The sequence below is a fragment of the Sinocyclocheilus grahami genome, unplaced genomic scaffold, assembly GCF_001515645.1.
Source record: "Sinocyclocheilus grahami isolate Dianchi unplaced genomic scaffold, SAMN03320097.WGS_v1.1 scaffold831.1, whole genome shotgun sequence".
Classification (NCBI taxonomy): Eukaryota; Metazoa; Chordata; class Actinopteri; order Cypriniformes; family Cyprinidae; genus Sinocyclocheilus; species Sinocyclocheilus grahami.
Genome location: NW_015506010.1, coordinates 78,233 through 93,967, shown reverse-complemented (window position 1 = coordinate 93,967; position 15,735 = coordinate 78,233). Strand labels below are relative to the sequence as shown.

The 15,735-nt window shown below is 36.8% G+C and overlaps 1 long non-coding RNA gene across 1 annotated transcript in view; it reads right to left on the bottom strand.

The window, feature by feature from the left end:
- Positions 1–15,735, bottom strand: part of LOC107562646 (uncharacterized) — a 32,611-nt gene that overhangs the window by 5,623 nt on the left and 11,253 nt on the right. Inside the window, exons 2-3 of the long non-coding RNA XR_001606008.1 lie at positions 2,483–2,531; positions 632–672 (exon numbers count right to left, since the gene is read on the bottom strand). This is a non-coding gene — a long non-coding RNA (uncharacterized lncRNA). The remainder of the gene's footprint in view (positions 1–631; positions 673–2,482; positions 2,532–15,735) is intronic.

Below are 15,735 nucleotides of genomic sequence, written 5' to 3'. Positions count from 1 at the left end.
ATGTATATATAGAGAGAGAGAGAGAGAGAGAGAGAGCGAGAGCGAGAGCGAGAGAATATTGTAAATATATGCATTTCTTTTTAATTTTGGGGTGAAATATGACCTAGATATGTTCCTGACAGGTTTTGTGAGATTTACCCATTCACATTAATCATAACTCATGGATTACATGGTCTATACAGTCCTGAAGTGTACTGGCTAGGTAGGTACAGGTCTATGCATGAAAATACATATGGATTAAGGCTGGAGGCATTTCAGTCAACCTCACATTTAGAGCGCTGAAAACCCTGTAACCACGCTTCCATTGTGTCATACACAAGAATCGCTTAGCTTTTGTCATGTTTGGGGAGAAACAAATGATGCATCAGGGTCTCGTCGACAATGTAGCAATCCTTTGGAACACCTAGACTGGCGCCATGGTTTTGATCAAATCAAAAGGTTTCAAATCCGATGCCGATCTATTTTTAAAATCGATGTACTACTTGGGTTTGCTCTTGTTGGGAAAACAAATATTTGTTTCGCTGTCATCTGCTGGGCAATTTCAGGCTGGCTAATGATACTCAGAAACATTCAAAGTTCAAAAACACATTGGATAAAAATAAAAACAACAACATCGGACGTGTCAACTTACTTTTGGAGCTTCTCATATTCCCGCTCAAAGTCCCTTTCAACCTGTGGAGGAGACACGTGGAGAGATATGAGAAGAATGGATAGAAAGATCTCTTTAAAGAAGTGTGTGGGCAAACTGCTCTAGTTTTCTACAAGCGCTCTTGGATGTGTAATCATAAAAACAGAATCTACAGGGCAAGTAAAAAAAAAACGTAAAGCCAGTAGAGGAAAGAAGTGAGCTGGATATCAGTTTGGGACGTTTTTTAGCTATTAGGCGAGATCTCTGAAGAACGCCAACGAGATCAAAAGCAAAAAAAAAAAAGATTAAGAAAACAGAACAAGCAGAATCTTTCATTTGGAAATCAGCAGTTGCAGGAGGTCCTGTAATTATTGCAGTGGCCTTCTGTTGCCACATTAGCTTGCGTCCATGCCACCCTACCGCTGTGAGTAGGGGGTTAATGATGCCATAATTGCAGCAGTAGGGGTTCCTGTCCTGTGGTTCGGTGGGCAAAGTCCATAAATAAACAATATTTGGGAAGGCAGGCAGTCCGTTTAGAGCCGTGTGTCCGGCCTGTGGCCTGCCCACTCATGGGTGACCATGGAAGTGTGGTGTAACAGGAAAGGAGGCGAGTTAGAGGTGATGAGGGGAAAATAAGAAGAAAAAAAAAAGATGTTGATTGACCTCCCTAAAACGAGGAAGAGATCAGGACGCCCACTCACGGACACACAAGTGTACAGTGTCCACAACAGAGAGGCGCTTATGAACTCACAGTTGATCTATTCAAACAATGACTCAATCACAGACCACAGCACTGGAGTCAACTGGACTAGAAAACTAGACCTTTACATTTGCTGGAGAGAATGTGCCTGAGAAAACTCGTCGAGGCGACGCTAGAGTGTTCTGCTGCTAGTGCTGCATTGTAGCTACTGTAGATATTTGCAAATAAAACCAATTCAAAAGATCACATCCCCAAGTCTCTTTGAAATTCTGCTCTCTTGATATAGCAAAAATGTAAACTCTGAATTGATTTCTAACGGTACATTAAAAAGCTTTAAAGACAGACCTACTGTGAGGTCAATGGTATATGCTTTTATTGAAGCCATCAGCCAAATAATTTCAGCTTTAAATAATTGTGTTTAACAGCAGATTTCCAGGTGAAAAAACTACATTACCCAAGATAATCAACATCTTTAAATTAATCTTTTTATATTTCTCTGTCATTTTTAATTTGATTAATGTCATACAGTGCTTCATGGGATTGTAGTACCTTTGTCTTTTTGTCAAATTTATTTTTGCTGTGCAAATATGTTTGTATTCACCTCATAGCTGGCTGATTTGCTTCATGAAAGATTCTGTTTTTATCCCAATGGGAAAATACAGCACTTTTGGTGAAAACTTGCAATAAATAATTACATTTTAAAAGTTTTGGTGTGCCAACTTTTTCCTTTTTGTCATTGGTTTTAGTTGGTTGAGCACTGAGCTTTTTGCCTTTTTGTGCAAATGTTTTGTCTATTTTGTTTTTGATCGGATTATACTTTATTTTTTGTCATTAAAACAATAGATAATTCCATTTTGTTTTCAAATTGTTTTCAAATAAATCTAAAATTATATTAGTAAATACTGTTAATTATATATTAATATTATTTTTATCATAGTTGTGTATGTTATAGAAAATAAACTGTGTTATACAAATATATTGGCTTTATACCATCTCTCCAAGATTTTGGCATCATTAAAAAAAACATATCTGTCAAGCACTTATCACAAGCATTGGTGGAAGAAAATTATTTTTGCAAATGCATTTTGTGGCACAACAATCACATAAGTAAAAGTAAGTAAAAAAGGAACAGAAAAATCCTGTGGATTTCTTACCGTTTTCGAAACAATCTGTTTCCTTGGTTGTCCGATTTTGAAAGGAATCCTAGGAAAGTAAAAAAAAAAGACAGACACATAATTATAAGGTGGATTACATTCAGAACAAAAAAATACATTTCATTACATTAATTTTATAACATTAAATACAATTATAATATTTAATTCTCCTGAGTCCATTTTATTTTCAGATGAAGGCTTCATTTAAAGGTCATGGTATTTCATAGACAGTTTTGAGGTTCACTATGAAAACCCCGGCAGCTAATCAAATCATCTCATATGGACCACATAAATCCATCTCAGAAGCCATCAAAGGCGGATGCGCACAATTAGAAGTGGCTGGAAATTCTTGAAGGTGACCTGTTTGCTGCTGTGTGTGTTGCACACGTGTGTGCAGGGCTCTGAGCGAATGCCCGCTTGCAGTAGCAGACCACAAAGGCGGATGCGCACAATTAGAAGTGGCTGTCGCCGCTGCCACAAGTCTTCCTGTGGTCTGCCGGGGGGAGAACGCTACATGTGCACATCTTACATGCATGCACTTTCCTGTGGTCTGCTACTGCAAGCGCGCATTTGCTCAGAGCCCTGCACACACACAGCACACACGTGTGCAACACACACAGCAGCAAACAGGTCACCTTCAAGAATGAACCCGAATAATGAGTACTCAGTTCTCCATGGATCGTAAGAGAGTTTATATTCAGGTATGACTCCAGTTCGGTAGTAATTCCACTAAATATCACGACCAAACTCTTCTGAATTTCTTTAAAGTTACATTTTGGGTTTATTAAAGAATAGTACTTGTAGTTCAACGGGTAAGTCAGAAAGCACAACCAACTCAAAGTCATTAGAATCATTCGAACCAAAAACTTCAAGACTTGTTGACTTGATTCATTTAAATGATTCAGCTTATAAGAATCATGCATTCACGACTCAATGAATATAGCCTTTATAATTTCGTGGTGTCCAGTCTTTCTCTTTCATCACTTTCAATTCAGCAAGAACAACCTGGCCAAACCAATCTATTTCACCATGATGGCACTGCAGATTTTTACATGTTATCAACATCTGGGGAATAAAGCAGATATTCGAGAATGGTTTCCACAATGAATCTCTCAAAAATCTTTTGCCTCCAATATATATATTTTTTTAATATTGGCTATCATTTTATGCATTTTCATAGAGTAAAGGTGCAATCGCATGTACCATTGTTTAGTAAATGTCCGTGGGCGAAATCCAGTCATTTCAGGAATCCACACAATCGAGAATTTCTCATGCAGTTGAAAGATTTAACCACGCAGATTTTGCAATCGGTTCACATTGGTCACACAGAATCTCTATGTTGACTAACAGCTTGGTTTGAAATTAACTTCTGTGTGAGCCGTGCTTCATTGATACACTATTGACAAAAGACAATGGACAATTTTTCCTCACAAAATTTTGCATGACCACATCTTAAGTTTTGGGCTTTCATAATTCATTTGGACAGTAAGTGTCAGATAAGCCTATAATGAGTTCAGATCTAATAAATCAGCCTTTACAGGAAGTCTGGCAATCAATTTTCACTCTTTAGCAGACCTCAACAGATCGTAACCCTGACACCTAAGCCCTCTGGGTGTGAAGGTATGTTAACTTTGGTCTGATTTTCTTCCAATTCAACAAATAAAAATTTTTTTAAAAAAGACTGATACGCCTACAGGTCGTCCTTCGGTTGGGTCACAACGGTTAGTTTTGTCTCCTGATAAAATCTCACTCACAGAACTGTGAAAGGATCAACTTGTTTAAATTGATACTTTATGCCATTCTATTTTCTAACCTAGTTGTGTTGTTGTTAACTGTCAAGTTTAAAGAGTGGAAGCTGTCAAAATAATGCTGTTTGGAACTGAAGAACTTCATTCTGGTGAATGGATTTCTGAAGTTTCTCTCAAAATCAGGAAACTAGTTCACTTCAAAAGTTCTGACGAAATGGTATCATTTCAAAGCACACCAAAGGCCTCAACTAATGAAACATGCCATGGTGTTCACATGGATGATCAAGGTTTGAGTCCAGCCTGCAACATGACATTTAGGGCTTTACAATCAATGACAGTCTACAAAACCGGGCCTGGTTGTTCTGGAAAGTCACTCGGTAGGTAAAAACTCATCCTGTCCTATATAACTGATGACTGAGTAATGTGGGCAGAGAAAGTATCTCTTTAGTTTGCAGCATGGACGCGGCTTCACAAAGACATGAGGATGAGGTTTCTGTTGAAATGAGAATCACCCCAGACCAGCATTAATGGAGCAAACAGATGTGAAGATTGAACAGCTTCAGCTTCTATCATGACAAACAGCTGCCAACCTGCACGACAGCTCATGCCTGATATGCTGTATGTTCAGTTCACTTTTCTCACTGCACATCTAAACTTTTTCATGAGACATTTACTGCCCGTTTTGCTATTAACATTAACAACAGTGAAATGTTTAAGAATGCACCAAGACAGGCTGACAAATCATCAAAATGACAATGTACATACATTTTTCACTGTAAAAAAAAAAGAAGTTTTTTTTTATTACAAATATTTAATATTAAAAATAAAACTCTTTTTCAGCAAGGATGCATTAAATTGATCAAAAGTGACAGTACAGACATGAATATATTTACAAAAGATTGTTTCAAATAAATGCTGCACTTTATTTTTTAGAGTACAACTGTTTTCAACATTGATAATAATGATAATTGTTTCTTGAGCAGCAAATCAGCATATTAGTGATTTCTGAAGAGCATGCGGCACTGAAGACTTGAGTAATGATGCTGAAAATTCAGCTTTGATCACAGGAATAAATGACATTTTATAATATGTTCAAATAAAAAAAAAACACTTGTCCCTTTTAGACTTGCACTCTATTCATTTGCTGCTTGTTTTCTTAAAGGGTTAGTTCACCCAAAAATGTAAATTAGGCTGTGTTTTACTCACCCCCGAGGCATCCTAGGAGTATATGACTTTCTTCTTTCAGACGAATCCAGTCAGAGTTATATAAAAAATTGTCTTTGATCTTTCAAGCTGTTAAATGCCACTCAGCGGGTGTTGCATTGCTTCAGTCCAAAAGTAGTTAAGTAAAAAGTGCCCATGCATAAAACACACGGCTCCGGGGGGTGAACAAAGGCCTCCTGTAGCGAATCGATGCGTTTTTTTGTAAGAAAAATATCCATATTCAAAAGGTAATAATCACTTGAATCTAGCTTGCGCTCACTGTTGTAATCAGAAGCAGCTACGGGGGGATGACGTATGAGGTCAGCTTTGCGCATGCGCCGCTCAGAAGTGATGAAAGTGGAAACGCAGCGGAGAGATCAAAACAAAACAATGGTCACTAATTACAAGTACAAAATGAGGATTTGTAAAGAAGAATGTCGGAGGATTTCGATATAAGCCAAGAGGAGACTGGTTTTCCTTTACTAAAGTAAGGAAACTTTGCTTCCTTTGATCCTGTAAACAAATGTTGGTTTTCACGAGACTCACCGGCGCATGCGCAACGCTGACCTCATACGTCATGCTCCCAGAACTGCTTCTGTGTACAACAGTGATTATTATGTTTTGAATATGGATATTTTTCTTACCCCCCCCCCTGCTGTGTGAGACACTTTTTTTTATGCATGGGCGCTTTTTATTTAACTTATTTTGGACTGAAGCAATGCAACACCCGCTGACTGCAACAATAGAGCTTGAAAGATCAAAGACAAATTTTAATATAACTCTTCGTCTGAAAAAAGAAAGTCATATACACCTAGGATGCCTCAGGGGTGAGTAAAACGCAGCCTAATTTTCATTTTTGAGTAAACTAATCCTTAAAAAAAAAAAATAATTTTTGTATTCTGTTTTCTTTTCATTTATTATACAATTAACAAAAGCAAAAAAGACCTCTAACACTAGCTTGCTCTATTCTTTTTCTATTCTATCCATTTTCTTTTTATTTATTATATTATTTAAAAAACATTTGCTACGTGTACTGCGTTAAGCTAACTGAGGCTCGTTACAGCACTTGTATATCATTGCTCTTTTGTTGATTTTGATTGCTTCCATTGTCCTCATTTGTAAGTCACTTTGCGTCTGCTAAATGACTAAATGTAAATAGAACATTTTAAATTGTAATATTTTTAAATATTACTGTTTTTAAAGATTTTGCACAATATTGCTTCAATTTACTGCAGAATAATCATGAATATCCCGAGACTAATATATCACCCATCCCTAAACCTTATATTATCTGCAGCCATATCAGACGATTACGATTAAAGACGATAAAAAAAAATTATATTGGTCAATGCTGTTATACTGTGCATTCCTAATGGTGCGTTAAAGAAGAAGACGACAAGAACAGCAGGATTGACACACCATTGAACCCATTTCTTAGGGAATGGCAGGCCTTCCTGTCAAACTTAATGTTAATGTACTAAAGACGTGGCACAATGGCATCACATTCCTATCTCCTGTTCTCACAACTTCCTTTAAGTGAAAAGCAGCAATTAACCGCTCGGTCCCCTTCTTCTCTGTCTCGTGCGTTATTTAGTAATTACACCTGAGACAGGCTGGGATAGACCTGGAGAGAGAGAGAAAAAAAAAACACGTTTCCACTGCTGCCATTGCAGGCACCTCTCTCACGCACACTTTTACACACACTATTATTGATGTGACAGAGGTATGGCTCCAGAAGATTGATGGACAGCTGGGGATGACAGGAACGTGGCGATGCCAGCTGCGTCAAAGCAAAGGTGTGTGAGCTAATGAGACGGAAAGAGAGGAGTGTGAGGGAGTGTGTGTGTGAACTTGGTATGGAAGACAGAAATGAAATTGGCACAGTTGGAGATATATATATATGCGTGTGTATTTCTTCTGATGACAACCTAATCTAAATAATTGATTGAATTCCCTCTACAACAGAAAACACTGACTACGTTTACATTGACATCAGTAATCTAATTATTTATCTTATTCTAAATAAGCCAATATTATGATTATGGTATTTACATGAGTTGCTTTTAGAATAGTCCTTTCATGTTCCCGTTTTACATGTAATAGTACATAGTTCGATTAATGGCACACATCATTACGTCACCACGCGACGTTATCCGACGTCCCCTCCGGAATCTCACATATAAACATAGTTCATCTTCGTGATGATGCCATGTACAGTTTTGGGTGTTTCGTTTTTTAATTTTATGAAAGCTTCAAGAGCAGATAATTATTTGTACGTGCATTCAGACGATGGTGGTGTTGAAGCTCTTTTATTTGCCATCAAACGGTTGATCACTGCCGTGTTTGTATCCTGTCGCAAAATGCGGCGAAAAGTCGACAGTAATAATGTAATTAAAGGGGTCATATGATGCGATTTCAAGTTTCCCTTTCTCTTTGGAGTGTTGCAAGCTGATTGTGCATAGATAAGATCCCTGAAGTTGCAAAGACTAAAAGTCTCAAAACCAAAGAGATATTCTTTATCAAAGTTAAGACTCTGCCACGCCCCCCTAAAACGGCTCGTTCCAACACGCCCCCACATGTCTACCTCACGATGTGGAAATATTTGCATAATGCCGCCCAAATGTTCACGCAAAGAAAGAAGGCGTGGTTTCAGTAACCGCAGTTAGTGTTGAAGCAGCCAGGGAGACGCTGTGTGTTTCTAGGCGAAAGCAAAAGCACTTTATTTGGCCTTCCGAAAGTAGATGCATTTAGGAATCTTTAAGATCACGTTTCCATTAACCAATGTTATGCGGCTAAAACGTAACCTTTTGCCTCTCTCGATAAGTCATAGCAACGGATTTTGGTGAGATTTTGACGGATTTTGGCTATATTTATTCAAAGGAAGCTTATGCGTGTATCTTTACAGAAGCAGCAAAGAGAGACGCTTCAGAAATGTGCGTGGCGCAGCTGGAATAAACCACAGACTGTGTAAAAACATAAACAAGCATTGAGTGGCCGTAATCAGCTTCAGTGACCGTATCAGAGCCACACTGCACCGCAGACGTGTGCAATGTAAATTGTCTAAGTATTAATAGTAGGGAACGCCCCTTATACGGGAGCGCGGACACTTATGAAGTGTTTCTTGGAGGTTATAGTACGTTGAAGAATGATCATATGACTTTTTACATACGCCATGTGACCTGTAAATGCGAAAAAGCCGTTTTCATTGCAGTTTTGCGAATCCTTTTTCGCATTGCCTGAAAAACCACCTCATGCGAGCGTAAAAACCTTTTTGCGATATATGGCCGTTTTTTGTGAAATTGATGCGTTTCTATTAGGCGTATTTTCAATTCTAACAAACACTGCAACAATATTAACAAAAAGAATATCATTTAAAAAAAATGTTGGTAAAAACATTTTCACAAACAAATCAATATGTTTTGTAGTTTATACTAAAACATAAAATGTATTCTTAATTGAAAAATGTAGGTAAAATAGAAACCAAAATTACAACCTTTGCCTTACAAATGTGTAAAGATGTAAATTCATTCAAAGATATTTAATCTTAAATATATTTCATTATGTAGAAACCTCTTATATGGATATGGTTTGGGCATGTTTATGCAAATTACTAACATTAGGTACTCGCTCAATTAGAATACTACCCATAAAAATACTCAAGATTAGAATTTAAAACAAGGCTGAAAACAAATTAGGAAGACATTTTCTGTAGAAATTATCCTGTACAATACATACAAAAAATCCACACAATTATTAGCGAATAAGACCCAATGAGTTTTTGAATAAAAAATTAAAGCCCTTCATTTCTATCACTTATTTATGCCCACTATCTTAACAATAATATTTATTTTCCATAAAGAAAAAGATGAGTGACTAACTCATTTGTATATAGTGCCATAAAAATGTAGCATGGACAATTAAAATGACAAAATTCCTTAATTAACATCCCCTTCGAACATCACAACTAACAGTACAGGAAAACATTTTTAGTTAAAAACAACTTGTGGGTTCATGTCACAGAAAGTTACTATTTGACTTCAGAAGATGAATATAGCATATGAGTCATATAGGCTGATTTTATGGGTTTTTTAATGGTGCATTTTTTTTTTGTTTGACAGCATCTGTCCTTTACTTTCATTATATGGTAAAAGAGAAGTATGAATGTGCGGATAAACTTATTTTGTGTTTCATGAAAGTCAGTCATATGAGCCAGAAAATACAGGGGGAATATATAATGACAGAATTTCATTTGTTCATGAACTATTCCTTCATAATTTACTAATCAAGATTAGCATATTAACACCAGAGCTGTGGGGTCGTTTAAAGGGGTCATATGATGCTGCTAAAAAGAACATTATTTTGTGTATTTGGTGTAATGAAATGTGTTTATGCGGTTTAAAGTTAAAAAAACAAATTATTTTCCACATACTGTACATTATTGTTTCTCCTCTATGCCCCGCCTTTCTGAAACACGTAGATTTTTACAAAGCTCATCGGTCTGAAAAGCGAGGTGTGCTCTGATTGGCCAGCTATCCAGTGCGTTGTGATTGGCCGGATACCTCAAGCATGTGACGGAAATGTTACGCCCCTCACCATACTGTGATGCCGTGTCCCGGCACGACAAGACAAAACCAATCGAACCCATTACAAGCGAGGCATTTGTTGCATCCAGTGGAGACATAATTACGGATTATAATGACTTATACTGTTTTACGCACTGCGTAGCATCGCGCCGCGTAAACATAAAACCATGTCTGCATTTGTGATTGGAGAAATGACAAACAACAAGCACTACTCTACACTGCTCAAAACAAAAGGGCACGTTTAAATGAGCCGTTTTAGGTAGTTTGAATCGTCGGTGGCAAATCCTTTAAATGAAAACGTACTTCCAGTCTGTGAGTCAGAACAGCCGGCATTGTAGTCTACTCTACCAGGATCAGGAAACAGTCCTCCATAAAATGTGCTGCACACATCTGAATATTTATAACAATTATAAACTGTTCTGGAACAGTGTTGTAAATACAACTTAACCACTGATTTCTAGTCGTGTCCTTCCAAAAAAGCCGGTGGCTAGAGTGAGCGGAGGCCGGCGGGCTTGCGGCAACCACATGTGACGACCCCGGGCTGGACTCCGCTTCGTGAAAAGCTGATCCGGCGATCCGCAGCGCAAAGTTGATGTATTTCCTCAGCGACCAGCACGGATCAGCTCCAGGCATGACGAAGCGGATATCGTCCTCTTTTGGAAGACTAAACAAAGTAGTTTCGCTTTCACAACGAAACACAGCGTCTTCACGACATGGCGGCAGCAACAATACTACAGCGAGAATAAAAGTTACGCCTTCTTTCTTTGTGTGAACATTTGGGCGGCGTTATGCAAATCTTCCTTCACAGTGAGGTAGATATGTGGGGGCGTGTTAGAACGAGGCGTTTTAGGTAGGCGTGATTAACTCTTAACTTTTATATAGAATATCTCTTTGGATTTGAGACTTTAGTCTTTGCAACTTTACAGATCTTCTTTATGCACCAAGAGCTTGTAACACTCCAAAGAGAAAGGAAAAATTGAAATCGCATCATATGATCCCTTTAAGCAGGCTGCTATAAGTCAGGATGTCAAGATTCTGACAGGAAGGAAGAAATTCAGTGGGATGATTTTGTACTGTGGGAATCTGCAGTGAACGTTCTTCGCATACAAGGCCATTTTTACCATACACTCTTATTTAAGTAAGCGGTCAGGCCTTAAGATACGATCCCATGCTCTTGAAGAGGTCATATAAAAAGAAAGAAGGAAAAGGCCGGAATGACATTTTTAAAGGTATAATATTAACAGACTTATTAGTGTCTTATTATTGTTAATGCAGCCAATAAAATGAATTTATTTTATGGATTTAGGTGTATTCCTGGACAATAAACTGCTCAGTTCTGTAAAAGCAAGCAGACACTTGTCAATCTTTGTAATCTAGGATTAGGGATGTAGAATATGATCATGCAGAATATGTGCTTTAAGTACTAATAAACAGCCAATATGTTAACAACAGGCATGCTAATAAGCAACTATAGTTAACAGTGAGAATTAGTCTCTAAAATAAAGTGTTACCAAAAAAATTAATCATTAATACATACAAAAATAAAGTCTTTCTATATATGCTTTTATCATCGAATTTTCGAGTAATCTGACATCAGAGACATTTAAAGAATTATGGGACAATACCAAAAATTCATATGATTTTACATGTGGCCTGAGAAAATTATTATTTTGGTTTGTGAGATCGGAGATCTTGCTGCGCACGTGTACAAACATTTAGGAGGACACAAACTTCTTGAGAACGCTGCCCCGTGACTTATTAATAAAATAGATTAAATAGCCTACTGGAGAGACGTACAGACGCAGGTAGGCTAATTCACACAGGAAACTGTCACCTCTCTCTCTCTCTCTCTCTCAATCTTGAATAATTAATTAATGTAGCTAAATGTTATAATTAATTCAAATAATGTGATCTTACCGCACTATTTCATCTCTTTCTGATCTGAAGCGGGCAGAATGCTGAGCTAACGAGCTGTAGCTTCGCGTCAGGTGGTTCTTGCCTTCACGTCGTGTATTAAAATTGTTCAATGTACAGCAAGCCGTGCATTATCCCTTATGTATTCGCTCTTTAGCAGCAGTTTTTTACAGCAATATTTAAATGACACCCTGGTCATTCTTGGTGTACCCAAAATGGTCCCACACTATCGACATTCACGAGACTCACCGACGCATGCGCAGTGCTGACCTCATAGGTCTGCTTCCAGTGTACAACCCTGAGCGCAAGCTACATTAAAGTGAACTATGGGTTATTAACATGTTAATTCATCATCTCCTTTTTCGCGGTTAAATTGAATGTAGTTTCCTAAAGGAAACGCCGTTATGTAATAAAGTTTAGCCTATTTTGAGGCTGATGAAGTGATAATTGTTGAAGTAATGTTTTGCATGTAATATTTCAGACTTGTTGAGCTTTGTGTCTTCATTGTGCCGGCACCGGGAGTTAACGACACAGAACCCTGCTTGTGTGAGGAGGCGGCGATTTTCTCAGCTTCTTCAGAAGAGAGGGAAAGACGGTTAAGGCAAGTAAAGTTCAGAATTCCATCATATTAAATTTTACTAAGAGTAAAAGGTTACACTTTACTTGAAGGGGTGTGCATAAGACTGACATGACTTGTTTTTGTAGATGTTGAGAGCCAGAGGCATAGGAGAGCATCATTCTTTTGCGATTGATGTGAGTTTTTTTAGAAAATAAATGTTTGCATTGACTCCTGCCTGTTTACTTCACATTTTGATGCAACAACAGTATGATTTCGTGTTCATATTTTATGTAAACCATTGACGTCCCTGTTTTTCATTGCAGAACTCAAACCAACTTTGGAGTTGTCTGATTTGGAGAGTCATCATTCTTGGTCTTCCTTTCTTAAAGGAATAGTTCACACAAAAAAAATAATTGACTTGCCCTCATGTCATTCCAAACCTATAAGACTTTTGTCTGTCTTTAGAACACAAATGAAGATATTTAAAATTTGCTCTCATCATTTTTTGTTAATCCATTGAGAGTCTAGATAATCAGTATTTTCAAGTTTCAAAAATACTTATATACGAATACATTTTAAATTATATCATAGCGAACATGTCTGTTTAGAAGAAAATATTGGTCTCCCAGACTTGCAATGGATGACAAAAATTAAGAGAATATTAAATATAGTTATTCGTGTTCCAAAAATTAGCAGATTTTGTATGGGTTTGGAACAACATGGGGGAGAATAAACTATGACCATTTTCATTTTTTGGTGAACGAACCCTTTAAAGATCAGCCCTCCACATACATGAAAATTTGTGAGGTATGTGAATGTCATGTCTGTTTTAATGTTTCAGTAAAGAAGTAGCTTTCTGAAAGCAATATATGTATTTAAACCATTTTAAATGCCCTCACACTAGTGCTGCCATTATAGCATTCTAGAGCGCTGTGGTAGACAGAGACATTAAACAACCACACAAAGTGGTTGAAATTATAAAACAGACTATTTACCTATCCTTACTGACGTGGATGCACCTCTAACTGAAAATGGATAGATTTTAATTTGTTCAAATGTTTTTCTCTTTTTAGGCCACTGATGAAGAACAGGCGGTGACTTGGATGAATTCTGGTCAAAGAGGAGAATTACATTTTCCCCAAACTGAAGCAACAGTGGTTTTAAAGGAGGAGTCTGCCCTGGATAATGTAAAAGATGTCACATGCCTTTGCTGTGCTGATGGGGCTTCTTCATGACTACATCAATTATCCTAAAGAGATCATAAAAACGGCCAGCGATGCCTGATCTGTATTCATGGACTATGAAACAAACTGTAAGTGTATAATTTGTAAAAAGATTTTAATTTGTTCAAATGTTTTTCTCTTTTTAGGCCACTGATGAAGAACAGGCGGTGACTTGGATGAATTCTGGTCAAAGAGGAAAATGACATTTTCCCCAAACTGAAGCAACAGTGGTTTTAAAGGAGGAGTCTGCCCTGGATAATGTAAAATATGTCACATGCCTTTGCTGTGCTGATGGGGCTTCTTCATGACTACATCAATTATCCTAAAGAGATCATGAAAACGGCCAGCGATGCCTGATCTGTATTCATGGACTATAAGTGTATAATTTGTAAAAACAAAATGTTAAATGCTTGTTCTGTGTTGTTTAGTAGAAATGGAGTTTACACTCTGTCATTCATACACATGCTCACATTCTTTAACACATAGGCTATGTTTCTGATAAATGTTATAATATCAGTGTTAATGTTGTGGTTTATTTACTGTCATGCCAGAATAGTTTGTAAAGAACACAACTATTAACTAATTGTACAATTATTGTATAATATTTTTATACAATATATAAAATGTACCAAAAAAAGTCAAATTTGATCTTAAGTTATATTCAACAAATGTTTAATTTTTCATTTATAAACTCTGTAGCTGTTAATGCCATATTTTTCTGCATTTCTTCTTACATGCATGTTACTCTTGTCTGCTTTCTCTTCTTGTTTTTAATAAATATTTATCTTTTGATAGTCATTCTGTGTGTGTAATAGTCATTTTAAAATGAACAAGATTTGTAGGTTTAATGTCTAGCTCGATTTGGGTTCATTTTAGCCTAGCAATGTAGTAATTTTAAACCATAAAAAAGCAACCCAGCATGCTGGGTCAAACATATAACCCAACTTGTTGGGTCAAAACAACCCAAATTGGGTTGTTTTTAACCCAGCAGTTTTTAGAGAGTTTGGGCAGGATTTTCCAGCCTGGCAAAGCGAAACATTTGTGCGCATCACTGTAGTAGCTGGTCAGGAAACTCAAGATTATCATGGAAGAGTGACACAATTTATGGTGTCATATCAGATTATACTGTAAGATCCATTTCAAGCTAAAACAGCGAACAAATAAGACGAACCTCTGTCACAACAAGACATGCAGCTACTTCAGAGTTCAGCTATGAATTGATGAAAAGTTACAATTAACAAATGCACACCCTCAGAAAATGTAATAGAAGAACAGGGCTGTCAATCTCATTTTAAGTCACAGGTCGTATGGACTAAACGTCTCTTTATGGGGGCTGAATATTTATAAAAACTCGGTGTTCCCAACGGAGAGCACTAGGGATGTAACGATTCACTCAACTCCCGATTCGATTCACGATTTTGATTTCATGAATCGATTCACTTTTTTTTTTTTTTTATAAAATGAGATTTAAGACAAATTATAAATTAAATGCGTCCTTTTATTATTGCTTGGACAAAATGCTGCACAATTCTTTGTGAAATTGAAATATAACTTTGATAATATAGCACTTGCATATTATTGCTCTTTTGTTGGTTTTGATTGCTTCTACTGTCCTCATTTGTAAGTCGCTTTGGATAAAAGCATTTGCTAAATGACAACATTTAAATATAATGTAAATGTAAATAACAAAACTGAACTGAAATTTAACTGAAATTTTAAAACAAGCCCCAAATCAAATACATAAGTAACAAATAAAATAAATATCTTCACAAAAAACAAACTAAGGCTTTGTCTGTGCTCTTTCCATTTAAAATTAGAGGCAACCACTGCATTTTAATCATGATCCAAACAAAGATGCTGCATACATGCAACATGAGCAGTTTTTAATCTAAATTAGATTTTACAATTTCAAAATTTAAAGCAAAAACTGTTTTTAATCTAAATTAGATCGTATAATTTCGAAATTTGAAGCAAAAACAGAATGGTTTGACTTCAGTTTTGTGAAACTATACATAAAAATATC